At 42.5% G+C, this 12,959-nt stretch overlaps 1 long non-coding RNA gene across 1 annotated transcript; it reads right to left on the minus strand.

Annotated features, from left to right (window-relative positions):
* Window positions 1-120: 120 nt before the first annotated feature.
* LOC133065580 (uncharacterized) lies at window positions 121-8,587 on the minus strand. Its single transcript, XR_009694912.1, has 3 exons — window positions 8,522-8,587; window positions 7,585-7,717; window positions 121-184 (listed from the first exon to the last, which is right to left on the minus strand). It is a non-coding gene; the product is annotated as an uncharacterized LOC133065580 (long non-coding RNA).
* Window positions 8,588-12,959: the final 4,372 nt, after the last annotated feature.

Below are 12,959 nucleotides of genomic sequence, written 5' to 3' on the forward strand. Positions count from 1 at the left end.
GAATTTATTTCTCACTGGAGAAAAGTGGGTGGGCACCAGACATCCAGCCAGCTGGCCCTTTATTGACCAGATCACCAAACACTTGTGTTGTCCTTCCAATCTCCAATGCTCCTTCAGGAGTCTTAAGGATACCTCCTTTGATCATTTTACTACAGATAGTACTGGCAGTTTTCAGTTTTCTTACCTGTAATATGGAGATAATAATAAGAAAGGTGATCATTAATTGAGTTAATTCCATGTAAAGAACTCAGAACAGTGTGGGGTACATAATAAGTGCTCAAAAAGAGGATGTATGTGAGCTCAACTCACTTCGTTATGTATGAAAGGCTGTGTCTGAAGGTGGCTGGAATCCAATGAGAGTCAAACTTGGGTGAGGACAGTGTTCTGAGCCCAGCACTCATCAATCAGTTGGTGGTCCTAGAAGCTATTAATAGGAGAGGAACAGCAGGACCCTTATAGCTCCCAGTCACCTGCTCTGGTCAACCAACACACAGGGAAGCCCAGCCCCAAGGCTGCGGATGCAGGAGGAGAGAGAGAGAGCAGAGGGTGATGCACTTAACACTTCCCTATCAAGCCCCCTTGAGCTCTAGGCTCACTTACCGGTTCAGTTCTGCAACTTCTGTCCCGCGTTTCATAACTGGGGAGCCTTAGTCAGTGTGCAGGACCCCAGAGAGGTAAAGGTTTAGGGTGGAAATGGAAGAGGATAGAGGACCTCTATTTCCTCAGACCAGTGGGAACCTCCAGGCTACATGCAGGGAACTCATCTTGTTTATTTTCTCCCGTATTCTTTGTTCCCCTTCCTTTCCTTTCCTTCATTCTCTGCCTTCCTCTAATATTAAGTCCCTCACTCCTCGCATCCCAACCGTAGAGCTCACCGCAGAAAATAAGTCAGACTGAAGTGAGGGGGCCAGTTGAGGAGATCCTCTCACACCCTGGGGTGGGGGTCAAACCTGGTTTGACCCCTTCACCAGAGTGAGTAAATCCTTTGGAATGAGTGTGTAAAGTGGACTGGAAAACAAAGGAGATCTGCCAAGGAAGCCTGAAGCCCAGGGCTGAGCTCTAGAACCCCTGTAGACGGCTAGCTTTTAGCCCCAGCTCTGGTGGTGCTGGAGCACCTGTGAGGCAGGTCTCAACTCCGACCTTTGCTCTAAGCTCTCTCAGGCCAGGGTTGGGGGGCGATGGGGAGGGGCGGGTTGCAGGTGCTTTTCAAGGGAGTCCAAAGATCCAGCTTGGCTGTGTGAACTGAGGTGAGCCTTAGCCACTTTGAACTTCAATGTCCTCATTTGTAAAATGAGGAAAATACCCACCTCCTGGCTCTGACTGAGATAATATATGTTCTGCAAACTGTGAAGTTCAATACTGAGGGTAGTTATGAATACTTTCAATGATTAAAAAAAAGCATCATTATCTTTTTCAGCTCCTCTTCATACAGTGCATAGGTGCTCAATAAGTAATCGTGATGTTGTGATTTATAATAAAAAATATAGATTTTTTCTTCCTTTTTTGGGCTAAGAACTCCTAAAATTCTTGAAATTTCCTAAGTTATTAGAGTGATAAAGGTGTCTTTTGTTATTCATAACAAACCTCTTTCAACCACTTTTGAGTTTATGCTAGTGTGGTGACTTTCAGAAAACAGGTAGGTGACCTAAGGATGGGGGCTAGTTGCCAGGGACACCAGTCATGATTTGAAGGCTTTCAGCTCCCCTTCCACCTCTAGGGAAGATTAAAGTCAATGATCAATGATTTAATCAATTGTGCCTGTATAATGAAGACTCTATGAGACCCAAAAATACAGGGTCCAGAGACAATTCAGGTTGGTGAACAGGTAAAGATTCAGGAGAATGGCCCAGAGGCTCTGTACCCCTTCTCTGTGTCTTGCCCTGTGTATCTTTTCCATCTGTCTGTTCCTGAGTTACATCCTTTTATATTAAACCAAAGATCTAGTACGTAAAATGTTTTCCTGAGTTCTGTGAGCCTCTCTAGGAAATGAATCAAGCCTGAGGATGGGGTTGTGGGAATTTATGATCTATATAGCTGGTCATTCAGCATCACAGTGACAACCTGGACTTGCAGCTGGTGTCTGAAGAGGGGATGGGGGGCAATCTTGTTGGACTGAGCCCTTAACCTGTGGGATCTGATGCTTTTTCTAGGAAAATAGTTTCAGAATTCAATTACATTTTAGGACACCCTCCTGGTGTCACAGAATTGTTTTTATAATCTTATGTGTGTGTGTGTGTATGTGTGTGTATTTGAAGCATAGTTAATTTATAAAGTTGTGTTAGTTTCAGGTATATGACATAGTAATTCAGTATTTTTTTGTGTGTATATATATATATATGTATGTATTTTTTTTGTGTATATATATATATATATATATGTATTCTTTTTCAGATTCTTGTCCCTTATAGGAGTATACTGCTATGCAGTAGGTCCTTATTGGTTCTATTTTATATATAGTAGTGTGTATATGTTAATCCCAAACTCATAATTTATCCTTCTCCCCTCCTCCAGAATTGTTTGATGTGTGAAAAACCCATACATCTGGTGTCAGAAGTGTAACGGTGTTGTAGTGGAGTATTGAGAGTATAAGAGACATGCAGAAGGAATGCATGTTTTATTTTACACTGATGATGTCAGTTTTTTCTATATGAAGCTTGCATTGGTCAGCTTAGACAAAATTATGCTGCATAACAGGCAATCTCAGTCATACAGGGTTATTTCTCACTCATCTTACTGTTCATTATTCAACTTTGTTCCATGTCTTCTTCATTCTTAGACTTGGGCTGTGGAGCTAGGACCTCTCTGGGGCGTGTTTACCTTCTGGGAGAGGAAAAGAACAGTGAGGAACTACTCAATGGCTTTCACAGCTTTTGGATATGATGTACATCACTTCCCACTGGGAAATGAAGCCATATTCAACTCTAACTTTGGTGGAATAGGAAGTATACTCTTCCTATAGGGAAGAGCATCAGGGAAGAACAGTGTAGGGGTGGTAGAACTATTCTTAAACAAATAATAATCTACCCATGAAGCAGCTTCATATTTTGAATATAGTATAGCTTTAAATGGCTTGCCTGATGGCTCAGATGGTAAAGAATCCCAAGGAAAGGCAATGCCAAAGAATGCTCAAACTACCACACAACTGAACACATCTCACACGCTGATAAAGTAGTGCTCAAAATTCTCCAAGCCAGTCTCCAGCAATACGTGAACCGTGAAATTCCAGATGTTCAAGCTGGATGTTAAAATGGCAGAGGAACCAGAGATCAAATTGCCAACATCCCTGGATCATCAAAAAAGCAAGAGAGTTCCAGAAAAACATCTATTTCTGCTTTATTGACTATGCCAAAGCCTTTGACTATGTGGATCACAATAAACTGTGAAAAATTATGAAAGAGATGGGAATACCAGACCACCTGACCTGCCTCTTGAGAAATCTGTATGCAGGTCAGGAAGCAACAGTTAGAACTGAACATGGAACAATACACTGGTTCCAAATAGGGAAAGGAGGAGTATGTCAAGGCTGTATATTGTCACCCTGCTTATTTAACTTATATGCAGAGTACATCATGAGAAATGCTGGGCTGGAAGAAGCACAAGCTGGAATCAAGATTGCTGGGAGAAATATCAATAACCTCAGATATGTAGATGACACCACCCTTATGGCAGAAAGTGAAGAACTAAAGAGCCTCTTGATGAAAGTGAAAGAGGAGAGTAAAAAAGTTGGCTTAAAGCTCAACATTCAGAAAACTAAGATATCATGGCATCTGGTTCCATCACTTCATGGCATATAGATGGGGAAACAGTGAAAACAGTGGCTGACCTTATTATGGAGGGCTCCAAAATCACTGCAGGTGGTGATTGCAGCCATGAAATTAAAAGAAGCTTACTCCTTGGAAGGAAAGTTATGACTAACCTAGACAGCATATTAAAAAGCAGAGATACTACTTCATCAACAATGGTCTACCTAGTCAAGGCTATTGTGTTTCCAGTAGTCATGTATGGATGTGAGAGTTGGACTATAAAGAAAGCTGAGCACCAAAGAATTGATGCTTTTGAACTGTGGTGTTGGAGAAGACTTTTGAGAGTTCCTTGGACTGAAAAGATCCAACCAGTCCATCCTAAAGGAGATCAATCCTGGGTGTTCATTGGAAGGACTGATGTTGAAGCTGAAACTCCAATACTTTGGCCACCTGATGCGAAGAACTGACTCATTTGAAAAGACCCTGATGCTGGGAAAGATTGAGGGCAGGAGGAGAAGGGGACGACAGAGGATGAGATGGTTAGATGGCATCACCGACTCAATGGACATGAGTTTGAGTAAACTCTGGGAGTTGGTGTTGGACAGGGGGGCCTGGCGTGCTGTAGTTCATGGGGTCACACAGAGTCGGACATGACTGAGCAACTGAACTGAACTGAACTACCTGAATTGTAGGAGAATCAAGTTCAATCCCTGAGTCGGGAAGATCACCTGGAGAAGGGAATGGCTACCCACTCCAGTATTCTTGCCTGGGAAAATCCTATGGACAGAGGAGCCTGGCGGGTTACAGTCTATGGGTCGCAGAGTTGGACATGACTGAGGGACTACTGCACACATAGCTTTAAATATACTAATGTTTATGTAATAATAAACTATATATTGTTGATTTTACTATACATTAAATCCATATGACTTTTGTCTGTCTACCCACGTTTTGCCTAATCTTCAGTTCCCACATTGTCTCGCCTTCTCCGTGCAGCCTTCTTTACTGATCACAGCATTTATTGCCTCTGCAGTGTACCCCGCCACTCTTGCCAGCCTTTACTGGCTGCTGTTCTGTCTTATCTCTTGTAGTAGATAGGGAGTCTTGAAAATAGGGACTCCGTTGCACTTTCCACTGGGGATCTCAATCTGTTTAAGGAAAATAGTAAGTTCTTAAGAAGTCAAGTTGAGTACTTTAGTATGGAATTTCACTTTTAGGGCGTAGTCTTCTGTGCTAACATGATATGATTCCCATTTTGACAGATGGGAAAATTGAGGCTTCAAGAAGTTTAGTGCACAGTCATGATTGGGACTGGCCTCCCTGACTCCTGAGACCACCCCAGCACTCTTACCACCCCAGCTGCCTTTCACTGCTCCATGGTATGCATGACTAAAGCACATTTAATCTTTATGAATAATTTTTGAGACCCATGTTCAGGACTGTCCGTGATCTGTATCATTGAGGTAAGATAAATGGCATCCACTGGAAGGTCAACTGCTGAGTATATTGGGTTAAAGGAGCTAAGGAAGTAAATCACTCAGTAAGTGAACTTCGAAAGGCCAAGGTATTAAACTCCAAGTCAACCAGGATTTAATTTACTTGTTACTGAGGCAAATTCCATTTTTACTGCATGCTAATAAAAGCCTGAGCTCTGTTGCCAAGATTCAAAAGAAATCTTAGTGGTCATTTTACCCTCCATTGGTAAGAAAATGGAGACTGTCAAATTCAGGAAGCCTAGAAGAAAGAGAATAAAGGAGAGAATACAGAGCACTTCTCCCCTCCCTTGGTCTGTCATCTCTCTTTTCAGGACAGATGGAATCACCTCATCGTCCTCATCTGGATCTTGGTGCTCTGGGAACAGAGATCCCTTCCTGTGGCCAGCATCCCCTTTGGATAGCCAGTTACTTTGGGCTAGAAGGTGGAAAACTCAGCATTTCTGCAGATGTCAAGCTCAATAGAGGAGCCCCTCTGCCTCTCTAGAGCCCTCAATTCCTTACCTTTGCTCATCCCAGACTTCTCTTGCTTGTTCTCTTTAACTAGCAAGGCCACTGTCAACTACACATGTGTCCAGTTCACTTAGACTAGAAGTCACTCAGAAAGCTTCTTTTCCCCCTGGAATTCCCTCTTCAGCTCTCAGAATCAGGCCATATTCCATGCTTGCTCCAACATCTCATGTAAAGACTACTTGTTTCAGGAAGGATGCCAGGCTTGGATTCATCTGGATGCCCTCATTCCAGGTTTCCACCCCAGTTCAGGACAATTACAAAGAGCTATGTACATGGGATCTACTTAACATCAGCATGGCACAGGGAAAGGGCACCAGTTGGAGGAGTCAGTGGACTAGGGATCTAACCTTACTCTTACAGGTGCTGGAAGTGTAGCTTTAGGCCAGTCTCCTGACATCACTAGGCTCAGTCTTTCTTATCTACAAATATGAAAAGAGTGCCTACCTTACTGACCTCTTCCAGCAGTTTGTGATATTCAAGAGGGTTGATATGTTCATTCATTGAATAAACTCTTACTGAGCAGGTATCATCTGCTAGATCCTATGGATACAGCTGTGGATAAGAGGAGCTCAGTTCTCTCTCTTTTTTTTTTTTTTTAATTTATTTTATTTATTATTTATTTTTCGCTGTGCTGGCTCGTCGTTGCAGTGTGCAGGCTTTCTCTAGCTGTGGGAAGTGAGGGCTACTCTTAGTTGTGGTGAGTGGGGGCTATACTTTGTTGCAGGGCATGGGTTTCTCGTCATGGTGGCTTTTCTTGCTGTGGAATGAGAAGAATGGTGACATCGTGTCAGAAGAAGAGCATGGAGGATGGGATGTATTCTTGCAGCCATTTTTTTTGGTTATTTTTTGTTTTATTTGGTCATACTGTGCAGCATGTGGGATCTTAATTCCCTGGCCAGGGATTGAACCTGTACCCCATGCAGTGTAAGCACAGAGTATTAACCACTGGACTGCCAGGGAAGTCCCATGACAGCCATTTTTGGAAAGTACAGCTTGGTCCATTGTGATAACATGTAAATGCTCCGGTGAGGGCTGGGCAAATGGGAAATGGTCAGCCAGTGTTAACTGTTTGCTGTTAGGTGCTTTGATGGAAAATCATGTGATTTCTGATGACTCTTAGAAAGTCCAAAACATTATGCAAATGTGAGGGATTGGTCTTTTTATCCTGTATTCCATGGTACCTTTTATTTTCCTTTAAGGCCATTTCCTAAGAGCAGAGACCACACCTTCTTAGCTTTCCTGGATTATTTCACACTTTGATTTATTACCAGAAAATATGAGCTCCCTTATTGATTGTATAGATGAGATATAAAGGAGATGTAAGATTGGCCTGTGAGAATGAAACTAGAAAATCAACACATAATGGATGCAGTCGTGGGTGTGTTTTATGTATTTAGTTATTATGCTGCTGCTTAGTTGCTCAGTCATGGCCAATTCTTTGTGACCCAATGGGCTGTAGCCTGCCGGGCTCCTCTGTCCATGGGATTGTCCCAGGCAAGAATACTGGAGTGGGTTGACATTTCCTTCTCCAGGGGATCTTCCTGATGCAGGGATTGAAACCCTTGTCTTTTACTTGGCAGGTCTCCTGCTTGGCAGGTGGATTTTTTTTACCACTGAGCTATTTTTAGTTATTTATATATGTATACATATACATATATATTATATATAAATATATACATATTGCAAACCACCCCAAACCCAATAGCATAGAAGAATGGTCATTTGTTCAGAATTTTAGGCAGGCAGGAATTTGGGCAGGGCTTGGCTGGGACACTCATCTTTGCTTTATCTGGTGCCAGCCATGGCATCTTAAGAATCAAGATGGCCTCACTCACATGTCTGGGTGCTGGCTGTCCATTGGGGCACTTTGGTTCTTTCCTATGTGGCTTCTTATCCTCCAGGGCCTCTTTCTTGCTGTATGACCTCCCCAACAGGTTAGCTCAGATTTCTTTCCATAGAAACTGTTTCCTAGAAGTCAAAAATGGAAGTAAAAAATATGGCATATGACAGCAGTGGGCATCTATCTGGACCCCCACCAGTTACCAGGCACTGTTCTAACAGCTTTATGTGGACCATTATGCAGGTGGGCAAACTGAGGCAGAGTTTAAATATTAATAACTTGCCTGGAGTTGTGCAGATCATTCATGTGCCCAGAGCCATGCCTGTGGGTCATTCCTGTGCTCTACTGATTTTTTTTTTATTTATTTTTTAATTGAAGGATAATTGCTTTACAGAATTTTGTTGTTTTCTGTCAAACATCAACAAATTTTTATTTTTTTAAATTATGAAAGTAATTTAAAAATGCTTATAACACATTTACAGGAGACTTGGAAAATACAGAACAAGATTATATATAGTTTCACTATATACTACAATTATTTAAGTAGATAAATTAAGCTTTTTAGTTGGAGCTTCAATATCAAGCTCTCAAAAATTAATGGAATAAATATACAGAGAAGTAGAAGGATATAGTAGACTTGAAAAGCACTGTGAACCAATTCAATATAATTAAGATTTACATAATTTTCACACAACAGTAGGATACAAATCCTATTCAAGTTCCCATAGACTGTAAAGGAAACTAGGAGACATAAACTGGGAGACACTGGAACATACTCAGGGACATAAAACAAGGTACAAAAATTTCATCATCTAAAGGTATTGAAATTATACAGAATCTGTTCTCTTATCACCGTGGAATTATGTTAGAAATCAATATCTAAAGATATTTGAAAATAACCCACACATTTTAAAGTGCAGTGTGACACTTACCAAGAGAGATCTTCAACTTAGCCATCGAAAGGCTCAATAAAGTTAGACTAAAAAAACACAGAGGCTGTTGGCAAAGAAAGCATTTAAATGAGAAATTAGTATCAAAATGAGAAATTAATATTAAAGATACTTTAAACAAAATTTCATGTACTTGGAAATTAAATGTCCACTTTTAAATGATGAGTGTATCTAAAAAGCCATAACAGGGAAAATTAAAAAATATTTGTAAAAGAATAAAAATGAAAAGAGAATTTACCAGAATTTGTTGCATGCAGCTGAAGCTGCTCAATGCAGTGAAATACCATATGGAGTCCTGAATAAGGTATGAAAACAAATAATGGACACTAGCATAAAATTTTGTGAAATTTGAACAAAGTCTGTACTTTATCTACTGTCATTTCTTAAATTGCTGACAAGGCTCACAGATTGGGCCAGAATAGTCAAAATAATGTGGATAACAGCAGTTAAACTAACTGACTATTGAGTGGCTACTTCCAGCACAAGGGGCTTTCCAAAGCTTCTTTACTTCACTGACTCCTTTCCACCCCAGAGCCCCACAAACTAGCTCTTACTCTCCTTATTTTGTAGACAAAAAAACAGACACAGAGAGGTCAAATTATTTGGATAATTTGCCCAGGCAAGATTTAATGGTAGCGGACTAATTTGCATTAACCAACCTGGAGAAAGGGTGTGTGGATGGCAAGAGCGAGGGGACAGAGCCTCCGGAACTGCCTGTGGGGCGCGGCCTTCATCTACGGGCATCTTGGCCCCGGGCAGGGGGTGGCCTGGGCTGGCAAGAGGCCATTGCTGTCCTCTGCCGGCTCACTGCCTGGGGTCACTTCCTCCTTTGCTGTGGCTCCTTGCTCACCACACAGCCTTCTTCCTGTAACTCACCTTCCTGCACTGGGTGCCTGCAGGGAAAAGGGGCGCCGGCACATAGAGGCGGGGGTTCCAGTCTGCTGGGCGCTTACTCAGGACTCGCATCCTTGCCATTCCCTTTGCCTGAAATGCCTCTGATCTTGGCTCTAAGGAGATGGCCTTACTTTAGCTAAGTGGCCCTTCTTCCTCATATTCCCCACACCTAACCCTCGTGTTTATCATTCTCTGTTAGCTATTTACAGATTAAAAAAATTAACAGGGACTTTCTTGGTTGTCCAGTGGTTAAGACTGCACTTCCACTGCATGGGGCATGGGTTCAATCCTTGGTCAGGGAACTAGGATCCCTTGTACCACACAGAGCAGCAGTCCCCCACCAGAAAAAATTAACAGACTCTTGTTTACAGCAGTTTGGGGTTCAAAGCTAAGTGGAACTGAAGGTATGGAACGTTCCCACATAAGCCCTCCCTTCCTGCCCTTCCCATATGCACCAGTGTGACACATTTATTTCCTCAGTATTGACCAAAGTCCATAATTTACATAAGCAGACACTCTTTTTGTTGTACATTTTATGGGTTTTGACAAATTTGTAATGGCATATAGCCAACAGTATAGGATCATTTAGTTTTATTGCCCTAAAAATTCTCTGTGCTCTGCCTGTTTTTCCCTGCTTCCCCCAGACTCCTGGCAAACTTTGACCTTTTTACTACAGCCATAGTTTTGCCTCTTCCAGAATGTCATGTAGTTGGAATCATACAATATGTAGCCTTTTCAGATGGACTTCTTTCACTTAGTAATATGCATTTAACTCTCCTCCGTGTCTTTGCATGACTTATTAACACGTTTCTTTTTATTGCTGAATAATACTCTATTGTCTGGATGTACCACAGTTTATTTATCCACTCCCCTTCGGAAGAACATCTTGGTTGCTTCCAAGTTTGGGCAGTTATGAATAAAGCTGCTGTAAATTTTGGGTGCAGGCTTTTGTGTGGACCTAAGTTTTCCACTCCTTTGGGTGTGTCTAAGAGCATGTCTAAGAGCATGTTTAGTTTTGTCAGAAACTGGCAAACTGCCTTCCAGAGTGGCTGTTCCATTTTATAATCCCCATCAGCAATGAATGTGAGTTCCTGTTGATCCAGGTCCTCACCAGCACCTCGTGTTGTTATTATTTCTGATTTTGTCCATTCTTAATAGTGGTGTAGAGGTATCTCATTGCTGTTTTAATTCACAGTTCCCTAATGACAGGTGATGTTGGGCCTCTTTTCATATGCTTATTTTCCATCTGCATTTTCTGTGGTGAGGTATCTATTTGTTCAGATTTTTCCTCCAGTTTTAAATCGTGTTCATTTTCTTATTACTGAATTTTAAGAGTCCTTTTTTCAACATTTTAGTTAACATTCTTTCTCAGAAATATCTTTTGTAAATATTTTCTCCCAGTCTGTGGCTTATTTTCTGATTCTCTGGATAGATATATTTTTTTTTCTCCCCAACTAAAATATATGTTCTATTAGATTAAAGACTTTTATTTATAGGTATTCATTAAATATTATAAATAAGGGAAGAAAGAAGAATGAATTAGCATTTTGGTCTGTGTATCAGTGTTTTATTACTCTGGTTGAAGTTAATCTACCCCTAAAAGAGAATCCACCTTCAGCCTGTTGACAACATCAAGTTTTGGAGCCTGATGAGGGAGAGTCTCAGACCTTGGGAAATTCATCAAGGTTTGCTATGGCCTTGGAAACCCTCCTGGGCACCAGCTGGCCTCTTCCCTTGGCACAACCCTCTTTCTTGTTATACAGCTTCTTTCTATCATCAGCAAATTGTATTTCTTATGGGTGATGATGGGTTTTCAAAACTGAGACCCTCTCCCGACTATTTTCCCTTCTACAAAGGAGTGCATAGTTATGTCCAGTTTTGCCAGTCCTGTGTCAAAGAGTTCCTAAGGTCCTGCCCCAAAGGGACCACCAGCACTGTTGTGGGGTTGTTTGTATGTAGCTCACTTGCCACTGGCCACTTTACTCTCCCCAGTTTCTTTTCTTTTCTTTTTTTTTTTAAATTTATTTATTACGGCTCTGCTGGGTCTTCATTGCTGTGTAAACTTTTCTCTGGTTGCAGTTAGCTGGGGCTACTCTCATGGCGCACAGGCTTCTCATTGCAGTGGCTTCTCTTGTTGCAGTGCACAGGCTCTAAGGCGAGCAGCCTTCAGTAGTTGCAGCATATGTGTTCAGTAGTTGCACTAGTTCAGTAGTTATGGTTCATGGGCTCAGTTGCTCCAAGGGATGTGGAGCATCCCATGTGCATGTGGGATCTTCCTAGATCAGGGATCAAACCCATGTCTCCTGCATTGGCAGGCAAATTCTTTACCACTGAGCCACCAGGGAAGCCCTCTCTCCAGTTTCTGCCCTTTCACTCCAGCAGCCACTGGACCCTGCTGGGCTGTGGGAGTTGATCTGGACCTGGAATTTCTGTTGCTATATCACCTTCCCAGAAATTAGTGTTCAAGATATTACGTGCTAATCTCCTCGCAACCCTTGCTGTCTTTGGAGCTGGGAAAAGGTAGATGGAAACAGATGGATATGGTGATAACATTGATAATAGCTAATTTTTTGAGCACTTAACATGTGCTAAGTCCCATGCTGGGTACATAATGAATATTATCTAATGTAATCATCAGAAACTCGATCACACAGGCATGTGTGTGCTTAGTCACTCAGTCGTGTCTGACTCTCTGTGACCCCATGGACTGTAGCCCATCAGGCTCCTCTGTCCATGGGGATTCTCCAGGCATGGAGAAAACCAGGGGATTCAAACTCAGGTCTCCTGCATTGCAGGCAGATTCTTCCATGTGAGCGACCAGGGAAGCTCACTTATTGCTCTTATCATCCCCATGTTTCAGGTGACCAAACTGAGCCACAGAGAGGGTAAGTACCTTTGCCAAAGTCATTCAACAAGCAAATGGCCAAGCCAGGATTTCAGCTCAGACCCCGTGCCATGCTTTTGAATACCACACCATGGCCCTCTTGCCTGCTGGAAACAGTATCTTCCTCACAACTCTGCAGAGCACACAGAATTGGTCTTTTGCACCTGTGATTCTGGCTGCCCTGCCTGAACCCTGGAGACTTCCCCAGGGGCACCCCCCGTTCTGGCATCCTCTTCTCTCCAGACTCTGCTGCTCCCCATGGAGCCTCCGTCCTCCCCCAGAAACTTGCAGCTTCGAGGCAAAGGTGCCCTAATCTCCCCCTCCAGTCTTCCTGGAGCTCTTATTCGCAGTACCTTCTCATAAGCCATTCAAGGAGACCTTGCGGGTTCCAAACTACAGCATTTAAAATAGTTTACTGCCTCATAAACAGGACTCCGCAAGGACGCTGCAGGCCTGTGTTGGTTGAAACACTCAGTCCCTGTGTTTTCAGGTTTGGCTTTACCTTTCTCGGCTGCGGTTACTTTCTTATTCCGGGCAGGCTGATTTTGGCAGGGCAAGGTTGATGTGGGGGCTGGCAGAGTGCCCCTCCTGTACTCCCGTGTATGATGAGGCACCAGAGGGATGTTCTTCTTCTCTCCTTCG

This window comes from Dama dama, chromosome 11 (assembly GCF_033118175.1).
Source record: "Dama dama isolate Ldn47 chromosome 11, ASM3311817v1, whole genome shotgun sequence".
In the NCBI taxonomy this organism is placed as follows: domain Eukaryota; kingdom Metazoa; phylum Chordata; class Mammalia; order Artiodactyla; family Cervidae; genus Dama; species Dama dama.